The sequence below is a fragment of the Mustela nivalis genome (genome assembly GCF_964662115.1).
Source record: "Mustela nivalis genome assembly, contig: HAP1_SCAFFOLD_531, whole genome shotgun sequence".
In the NCBI taxonomy this organism is placed as follows: domain Eukaryota; kingdom Metazoa; phylum Chordata; class Mammalia; order Carnivora; family Mustelidae; genus Mustela; species Mustela nivalis.
This window is the reverse complement of record NW_028136128.1, coordinates 298,332-308,109: the sequence shown is the minus strand read 5'-3', so window position 1 is coordinate 308,109 and position 9,778 is coordinate 298,332.

The window sequence follows — 9,778 nt, the reverse complement described above, 5'->3', positions numbered from 1 at the left end:
ACCTGGTGGCAAGCCCAAGTCTGCCCTTGGGACAGGTGGCCAAGGAGATGCTTTCCCCTTGGGACCAGAGGCACAGGACAGGCCTGCCTTCTGCCCAGACTCCTTCCTCAGAGTGGAGCATGCACCCTTGCCCTTGTCGTCCCCTCATGTCTCCTTAGCAGCCAGGCTTCAATCTCTCCGCACAGGGAGTAGAGGACACTTGTCTTCTCATGGCCTGCTGTTCGTGCCTCGGCAGGCTATTCTGACTCCCGAGCGTTTCTAGACCCAAGGCCAAGGGATCCTTCTCTTCCCTGGGGCGGCGTGCTGTACCTTCCCCAAAATTGCTCCTGGGGAGCGCGGTGACAGACGTGTGCAACCATGCTTCTCTCTCAAGCAGAGGGGATGCTAGGGCAAAGAGGATTTCGCTCCATGCGGGTATCTTCCACCATGTTGCCGAGACTCGCTCAGGCAAGCAGCAGCAGCATCCCCAAACCCAACTCTGATTTCCCAACGAATGCTGTGCTTTCCTAAGGGAGAGGCCCAGGAAAAGAGGCTTTCGCTGTATGCGGGTTTCTCCCACCGCAAGACTGGGCTCAGGGAAGCAGCAGCAGACCGCACAACATTTCTCAGCGAATGCTGTGCTTTCGCAGAGGCTTTGGTTTGGAGCGAACAGCACTTCGCCGCTTCAGTCGAGTCAGGGAAGAAGAGCTGCGGGAGAGCTGTTACCTCTTGGGCCTTGCTTTCCCTGGCTCCATGTTCGCGCCCGGATTTCACTTTGCTAAGCCGAACTAGGCAGACACAGTCACAACCCTGCAGCAGCGTGCGTGGCCTAGCATGGCACTCTATTCCTAATTCCATCTCCTGCTCTGGTAAGGCTTTGCCTTTTGATCCGGTGCTCGGGCAGACTCGGGGTCAAGGCCAGTGTCTTCACCACAGGAGAGAGGAGGCAACAGGATCCCTGCACACGGCCCGGGCACTGGGATGGGGAACAGTGGGGGACTGTCTCCACTCCTTCCTCGCCGCACCCCCTGTCACCCACAATGCTGCCACATCTTGGTGGAAGATGGCATCTTACTGACCGTTTCTCCATGGGGTTGTTTCTGCGAGTTCCGGGTATGGCACCTGGTGGCAAGCCCAAGTCTGCCCTTGGGACAGGTGGCCAAGGAGATGCTGTCCCCTTGGTAACAGAGGCACAGGACAGGCCTGCCTTCTGCCCAGACTCCTTAGAGTGGAGCACGCGCCCCTGCCCTAGTCGTACCCTCATGTCTCCTTAGCAGCCAGGCTTCCATCTCTCCGCACAGGGAGCGGGTGACACATGTCTGGCCACCGGCCTGCATTTCGTGCCGCGGCAGGCTATCCTGCTCCCGAGCGTTTCCCGACCCCAAGGCCAAGGGATCCTTCTCTTCCTCGGGGGCGGCGTGCTGTGCCTTACCCACACTTGCTCCTGGGGAGCGTGGTTACAGACGTGAGCAACCATGCTTCCTCTCAAGCAGAAAGGATGCTAGGGCAAGAGGATTTCGCTCCATGCGGGTATCTTCCAACATGCTGCGGAGACTCGCTTAGGCAAGCAGCAGCAGCATCCCCAAACCCAACTCTAATTTCCCAACGAATGCTGTGCTTTCCAAGGGGAGATGCCCAGGCAAAGGGCTTTCGCTGTATGCGGGTTTCTCCCACCGCGAGAGTGGGCTCAGGCACGCAGCAGCAGCCCCCAAAACATTTCTCGGGGAATGCTGTCCTTTCGCAGAGGCTTTGGTTTGGAGCAAACAGCCCTTCGCCACTGCTTCCTCAGCAAGGCTTCTGAGGCGTCTGGGAAGAAGAGCTGCGGGAGAGCTGGTGCCTCTTGGGCCTTGCTTTCCCTGGCTCCATGTTCGCGTCCTGGGTTCACCCTGCCAGGCCGAACTACGCAGACACAGTCACAACTGTGCAGTAGCGCGCTTAGCCTAGGATGGCACTCCATGCACACTACCATCTCCCGGTGTAGGCATCGCTTGGCCTTTTACTCTGGCGCTCAGGCCGACTCGCGGACTAGGCCTGTGCTTTCCCCACAGGAAAGGAGAGGTGACAGGATCCCTGCACACCGCCCGTTCACTGAATAGGGAGCTTTGGGGGACTGTCACCACTCCTTCCCCTTAAAACCCGGGCGTCCTCCAAGCTTCTACATCCCGGAGGAAGACGGCATCTGATGGCCAGGTCTTTCTGGGAGTTGTTTCTCGAGTTTAGGGTAGGCGCCTGGTGGCAAGCCCATGGCTCCAAAACGGTCAGGTGGCCAAGGAGCTGCTGTCTCCTTGGGCCCAAAGGCTCAGGACAGGCAAAATTTCTGCCCAGACTCCTTCCTCAGAGTGGAGCCCTTTCCCCTGCCCTAATCTTCCCCTCGTGTCTCCTTAGCAGCCCGGCTTCCTTCGCTCTGCAGTGACAGATGTGTCCCTTTCCTTAAGGCTCTTTCCACAGGCACCACCGCGCTTCTCTCTCAGGCAGAGCGGAAGCCCAGGCAAAGAGAATTTCGCCCCATGCGGGTTTATTCCACCGTGCAGTGGAGACTAGCTCCGGCAAGCAGCAGGCAGCATCCCAAGACCCGACTCTGATTTCTCAGAGAATGCTGTGCTTTCCCAGAGAGGATGCCCCGGCAAAGAAGCTTTCACTCTATGCGGGTTTCTCCCATCGTGCTGCGAATACTAGGCTAAGGCAAGCAACAAAAGCAGCCCACAGAACCGACTCTGATTTCCCAGCGACTGCTATGCTTTTGCAGAGGTTTTCTGCTTGGCGCAAACTGCACTTCGCTGCAGCTTCCTCAGCAAGGCTTTGGTCTTTCGCTCTGTCGCGGCAGGAAAGAAGAGCCGCGGGAGAGCTGGTGCCTCTTGGTCCTTGTTTTCCCGGGCTCCAAGTTCGCGCCCGGGGTTCACCTTTCTAAGCCAAACTAAGCAGACACAGTGCGTGGCCTAGCATGACACTCTATGCCTATTACCATCTCCTGGCGTATGTAAGGCTTTGCCTTTTGCTCCGGCGCTCGGGCAGATTCGGGGTCAAGGCCAGTGCCTTGACCACAGAGAGAGGAGGCGACAGGATCCCTGCACAGGCCCCGAGCACTGGGATGGGGAACGGTGGGGACTGTCTCCACTCTTTCCCCGGCACACCCCGGCCACCCACAATCTGCCATATCTTGGTGGAAGACGGCATCTGACTGCACGTTTCTCCATGGGGTTGTTTCTGCGAGTTCCGGGTATGGCACCTGGTGGCAAGCCCAAGTCTGCCCTTGGGACAGGTGGCCAAAGAGATGCTTTCCCCTTGGGACAAGAGGCACAGGACAGGCCTGCCTTCTGCCCAGACTCCTTCCTCAGAGTGGAGCATGCACCCATGCCCTTGTCTTCCCCTCATGTCTCCTTAGCAGCCAGGCTTCAATCTCTCCGCACAGGGAGGAGAGGACACTTGTCTTCTCATGGCCTGCTGTTCGTGCCTCGGCAGGCTATTCTGCTTCCCGAGCTTTTCCAGACCCCAAGGCCAAGGGATACTTCTCTTCCCCGGGAGCGGCGTGCTTTGCCTTCCCCAAAATTGCTCCTGGGGAGCGCGGTGACAGACGTGAGCAACCATGCTTCTGTCTCAGGCAGAAAGGATGCTAGGGCAAAGAGGATTTCGCTCCATGCGGGTATCTTCCAACATGCTGCGGAGACTCGCTTAGGCAAGCAGCAGCAGCATCCCCAAACCCAACTCTGATTTCCCAACGAATGCTGTGCTTTCCAAGGGGAGATGCCAAGGCAAAGGGGCTTTCGCTGTATGCGGGTTTCTCCCACCGCGAGACGGGGCTCAGGCACGCAGCAGCAGCCCCCAAAACATTTCTCGGGGAATGCTGTCCTTTCGCAGAGGCTTTGGTTTGGAGCAAACAGCCTTTCGCCACTGCTTCCTCAGCAAGGCTTCTGTCGCGTCAGGGAAGAAGAGCTGCGGGAGAGCTGGTGCCATTGGGCCTTGCTTTCCCTGGCTCCATGTTCGCATCCTGGGTTCACCCTGCCAGGCCGAACTACGCAGACACAGTCACAACCGTGCAGTAGCGCGCTTAGCCTAGGATGGCACTCCATGCACACTACCATCTCCCGGTGTAGGCATCGCTTGGCCTTTTACTCTGGCGCTCAGGCCGACTCGCGGACTAGGCCTGTGCTTTCCCCACAGGAAAGGAGAGGTGACAGGATCCCTGCACACCGCCCGTGCACTGAATAGGGAGCTTTGGGGGACTGTCACCACTCCGTCCCCTTAAAACGCGGGCCTCCTCCAAGCTTCTACATCCCGGAGGAAGACGGCATCTGATGGCCAGGTCTTTCTGGGAGTTGTTTCTCGAGTTTAGGGTAGGCGCCCGGTGGCAAACCCATGGCTCCACCACGGTCAGGTGGCCAAGGAGCTGCTGTCTCCTTGGGCCCAAAGTCTCAGGACAGTGTGTCATGCTAGGCCAGCACTGTGTCTGCTTAGTTTGGCTTAGCAAGGTGAACCCCGGGCGCGAACTTGGAGCCCGGGAAAACAAGGACCAAGAGGCACCAGCTCTCCCGCGGCTCTTCTTTCCTGCCGCGACAGAGCGAAAGACCAAAGCCTTGCTGAGGAAGCAGCAGCGAAGTGCAGTTTGCGCCAAGCAGAAAACCTCTGCAAAAGCATAGCAGTCGCTGGGAAATCAGAGTCGGTTCTGTGGGCTAGTTTTGTTGCTTGCCTTAGCCTAGTATTCGCAGCACGATGGGAGAAACCCGCATAGAGTGAAAGCTTCTTTGCCGGGGCATCCTCTCTGGGAAAGCACAGCATTCTCTGAGAAATCAGAGTCGGGTCTTGGGATGCTGCCTGCTGCTTGCCGGAGCTAGTCTCCACTGCACGGTGGAATAAACCCGCATGGAGCGAAATCCCCTTTGCCTTGGCATCCGCTCTGCCTGAGAGAGAAGCGCGGTGGTGCCTGTGGAAAGAGCCTTAAGGAAAGGGACGCATCTGTCACTGCAGAGCGAAGGAAGCCGGGCTGCTAAGGAGACACGAGGGGAAGATTAGGGCAGGGGAAAGGGCTCCACTCTGAGGAAGGAGTCTGGGCAGAAAGCATGCCTGTCCTGAGACTTTGGGCCCAAGGAGACAGCAGCTCCTTGGCCACCTGACCGTGGTGGAGCCATGGGCTTGCCACCAGGCGCCTACCCTAAACTCGAGAAACAACTCCCAGAAAGACCTGGCCATCAGATGCCGTCTTCCTCCGGGATGTAGAAGCTTGGAGGAGGCCCGGGTTTTAAGGGGAAGGAGTGGTGACAGTCCCCCAAAGCTCCCTATTCAGTGCACGGGCGGTGCGCAGGGATCCTGTCACCTCTCCTTTCCTGTGGGGAAAGCACAGGCCTAGTCCGCGAGTCGGCCTGAGCGCCAGAGTAAAAGGCCAAGCGATGCCTACACCGGGAGATGGTAGTGTGCATGGAGTGCCATCCTAGGCTAAGCGCGCTACTGCACGGTTGTGACTGTGTCTGCTTAGTTCGGCCTGGCAGGGTGAACCCAGGACGCGAACATGGAGCCAGGGAAAGCAAGGCCCAAGAGGCACCAGCTCTCCCGCAGCTCTTCTTCCCTGACGCGACAGAAGCCTTGCTGAGGAAGCAGTGGCGAAGTGCTGTTTGCTCCAAACCAAAGCCTCTGCGAAAGGACAGCATTCCCCGAGAAATGTTTTGGGGGCTGCTGCTGCGTGCCTGAGCCCAGTCTCGCGGTGGGAGAAACCCGCATACAGCGAAAGCCCCTTTGCCTTGGCATCTCCCCTTGGAAAGCACAGCATTCGTTGGGAAATCAGAGTTGGGTTTGGGGATGCTGCTGCTGCTTGCCTAAGCAAGTCTCCGCAGCATGTTGGAAGATACCGGCATGGAGCGAAATCCTCTTTGCCCTAGCATCCTTTCTGCCTGAGAGAGAAGCATGGTTGCTCACGTCTGTCACCACGCTCCCCAGGAGCAAGTGTGGGGAAGGCACAGCACGCCGCCCCCGGGGAAGAGAAGGATCCCTTGGCCTTGGGGTCTGGAAACGCTCGGGACAGGATAGCCTTCCGCGGCACGAAATGCAGGCCGGTGGCCAGACATGTGTCACCCGCTCCCTGTGCGGAGAGATGGGAGCCTGGCTGCTAAGGAGACATGAGGGGATGACTAGGCAGGGTCGCGTGCTCCACTCTGAGGAAGGAGTCTGGGCAGAAGGCAGGCCTGTCCTGTGCCTCTTGTCCCAAGGGGAAAGCATCTCTTTGGCCACCTGTCCCAAGGGTAGACTTGGGCTTGCCACCAGGAGCCATACCTGGAACTTGCAGAAACAACCCCATGGAGAAACGGTCAGTCAGATGCCATCTTCCACCAAGATGTGGCAGCATTGTAGGAGACAGGGGGTGCGGCGGGGAAGGAGTGGAGACAGTCCCCCACAGTTCCCCATCCCAGTGCCCGGGCCGTGTGTAGGGATCCTGTTGCCTCTTCTCTCCTGTGGTGAAGGCACTGGCCTCGACCCCGAGTCTGCCCGAGCGCCGGAGCAAAAGGCAAAGCCTTACCTAGGCCAGGAGATGGAATTAGGCATAGAGTGCCATGCTAGGCCACGCACGCTGCTGCAGGGTTGTGACTGTGTCTGCCTAGTTCGGCTTAGCAAAGTGAAACCCAGGCGCGAACTTGGAGCCCGCGAAAGCAAGGCCCAAGAGGCACCAGCTCTCCCGCGGCTCTTCGTCCCTGCTGCGAAAGAGCGATCGACCAAAGCCTTGCTGAGGAAGCAGCAGCGAAGTGCGGTTCGCTCCAACCAAAGACTCTGCGAAAGCACAGCATTCGCTGAGAAATGTTGTCAGGCCTGCTGCTGCTTCCCTGAGCCCAGTCTCGCGGTGGGAGAAACCCGCATACAGCGAAAGCCTCTTTGCCTGGACCTCTCCCTTAGGAAAGCAAAGCATTCATTGGGAAATCAGAGTTGGGTTTGGGGATGCTGCTGCTGCTTGCCTGAGCGAGTCTCGGCAACATGGTGGAAGATACCCGCATGGAGCGAAATCCTCTTTGCCCTAGCATCCCCTCTGCCTGAGAGAGAAGCATGGTTGCACACGTCTGTCACCGCGCTCCCCAGGAGCAATTTTGGGGAAGGCACAGCACGCCGCCCCCGGGGAAGAGAAGGATCCCTTGGCCGAGGGGTCTGGAAACGCTCGGGAGTCAGAATAGCCTGCCGAGGCACGAATAGCAGGTCATGAGAAGACAACTGTCCTCTGCTCCCTGTGCGGAGAGATTGAAGCCTGGCTGCTAAGGAGACATGAGGGGACGACAAGGGCATGGGTGCGTGCTCCACTCTGAGGAAGGAGTCTAGGCAGAAGGCAGGCCTGTCCTGTGCCTCTGGTCCCAAGGGGAAAGCATTTTTTTGGCCACCTGTCCCAAGGGCAGACTTGGGCTTGCCACCAGTTGCCATATCCGGAACTCGCAGAAACAACCCCATGGAGAAACGTGCAGTCAGATGCCGTCTTCCATCAAGATATGGCAGCATTGTGGGTGGCAGGGGGTGTGCCGGGGAAAGAGTGGAGACAGTCCCCACTGTTCCCCATCCCAGTGCTCGGGCCCGGTGCAGGAATCCTGTCGCCTCCTCTCTCCTATGGTGAAGGCACTGGCCTAGACCCGAGTCTGCCCGAGCGCCGGAGCAAAAGGCAAAGCCTTACCTACGCCAGGAGATGGTAATAGGCATAGAGTGCCATGCTAGGCCACGCACGCTGCTGCAGGGTTGTGACTGTGTCTGCTTAGATCGGCTTAGCAAGGTGAACCCCGGGCGCGAACATGGAGCCCGGGAAAGCAAGGACCAAGAGGCACCAGCTCTCCCGCGGCTCTTCTTTCCTGCCGCGACAGAGCAAACGACCACAGCCTTGCTGAGGAAGCAGCAGCGAAGTGCGGTTCGCGCCAAGCTGAAAACCTCTGCGAAAGCATGGCCGTCGCTGGGAAATCAGAGTCGGTTCTGTGGGCTGCTTTTGTTGCTTGCCTTAGCCTAGTATTCGCAGCACTTTTGGAGAAACCCGCATAGAGCGAAAGCCTCTTTGCCCGGGCATCCCCTCTGGGAAAGCACAGCATTCTTTGGGAAATCAGAGTCAGGTCTGTGGGATGCTGCCTGCTGCTTGCCGGAGCTAGTCTCCACAGCACGGTGTAATAAACCCGCATGGATCGAAATCCTCTTTGCCTGGGCATCCCCTCTGCATGGGAGAGATGCATGGTTGCACACGTCTGTCACTGCGCTCCCCAGGAGCAAGTGTGGGGAAGGCACAGCACACTGTCCCTGGGGAAGAGAAGGAGCCATTGGCCTTGGGGTCTGGAAAATTGAACAGCCACATGCAGAAAATGAAATTGGACCATCCTAACACCATACATTATAATCGACTGGAAATGGATGAAGAAGCATAATGTGAGAAAGGAATCCATCATAGTCCTTGAGGAGAGAACAGGTAGCAACTTCTTTGACCTCAGCAGCAGCAACTTCTTCCTAGGAACATCGCGAAAGGCAAGGGAAGCAAGGGCAAGAATGAACTATTGGGATTTCATCAGATCCAAAAGCTTCTGCACTGCAAAGGAAACAGTTAACAAAGCCAAAAGATCACTGTCAGAAGTTATTTGGGAGAAGATATTTGCAAATGACATACCAGATAAAGGGCCAGTATCCAAAATCTATAAAGAGCTTATCAAACTCAACACCCTAAAAACAAATAATCCAATGAAGAAATGGGCAGAGGACATGAACAGACATTTCTGCAAAGAATACATCCAAATGGCCAACAGACACATGAAAAAATGCTCCACATCACTCGGCATCAGGGAAATACAAATCAAAACCAGAATGAGATACCACCTCACACCGTTCAGAATGGCTAAAATGAACAAGTCCGTCAATGACAGATGCTGGCGAGGATGTGGAGAAAGGGCAACCCTCCTACACTGTATGTGGGAATGCAAGCTGGTGCAACCACTCTGGAAAACAGCGTGGACGTGCCTCAAAAAGCTGAAAATAGAACTACCCTATGACCCAGTGCTTGTAGTACTGGGTATATACCCTACAGATACAAACGTGGCATTCTGAAGGGGCACATGCACCCAAATGTTTATAGCAGCAATGTCCACAATAGTTAAACTATGGAAAGAAACTAAATGTCCTTCAACAGATGAATCAATAAATAAGATGTGGTATATATGTTCAATGGAATACTATGCAGCCATCAAAAGAAATGAAATCCTGCTATTTGTGATGACGTGGATGGAACTAGAGGGTATTATGCTTGGAGAAATATTTCAAAGATTTTATATATTTTTTTAATTTATGTATTATGATATCCCTTACATACAGAATCTGAGGAAAAGGAAAACTAATGGAAACTTAGAGTTGAGTTGACAAGGGGTGAACCTGGTCATGATCCCAGGGTCCTGGGATCGAGCCCCGCATCAGGCTCTCTGCTCAGCAGGAAGCCTGCTTCCTCTTCTCTCTCTGCCTGCCTCTCTGCCTGCTTGTCATCTCTCTCTGTCAAATAAATAAATTAAAAATCTTTAAAAAAATCCAATATTATTGTTTTACAGAAGTAAGTAAAGAATCCTAAAGTTTATATGAGACCATGAAAGACAACAAATAATCAAAGCAGTTCTGAGAAAGAATGAAGAAGGGAGATTACACTTCTTGATTTGAAACTATACTACAAAGCCCTCATGCTCAAAACAATAAAGTATACTGGCATAAAAACAGACCAATAAACAAGTAGAACAGAATTGAGAGTCCAGAAATAAATCCTTTCATACAGTCACCTAATATTTGACAGGGGCCAACATATGTAATGGGGAAAGATAGCCTGTTCAATAAA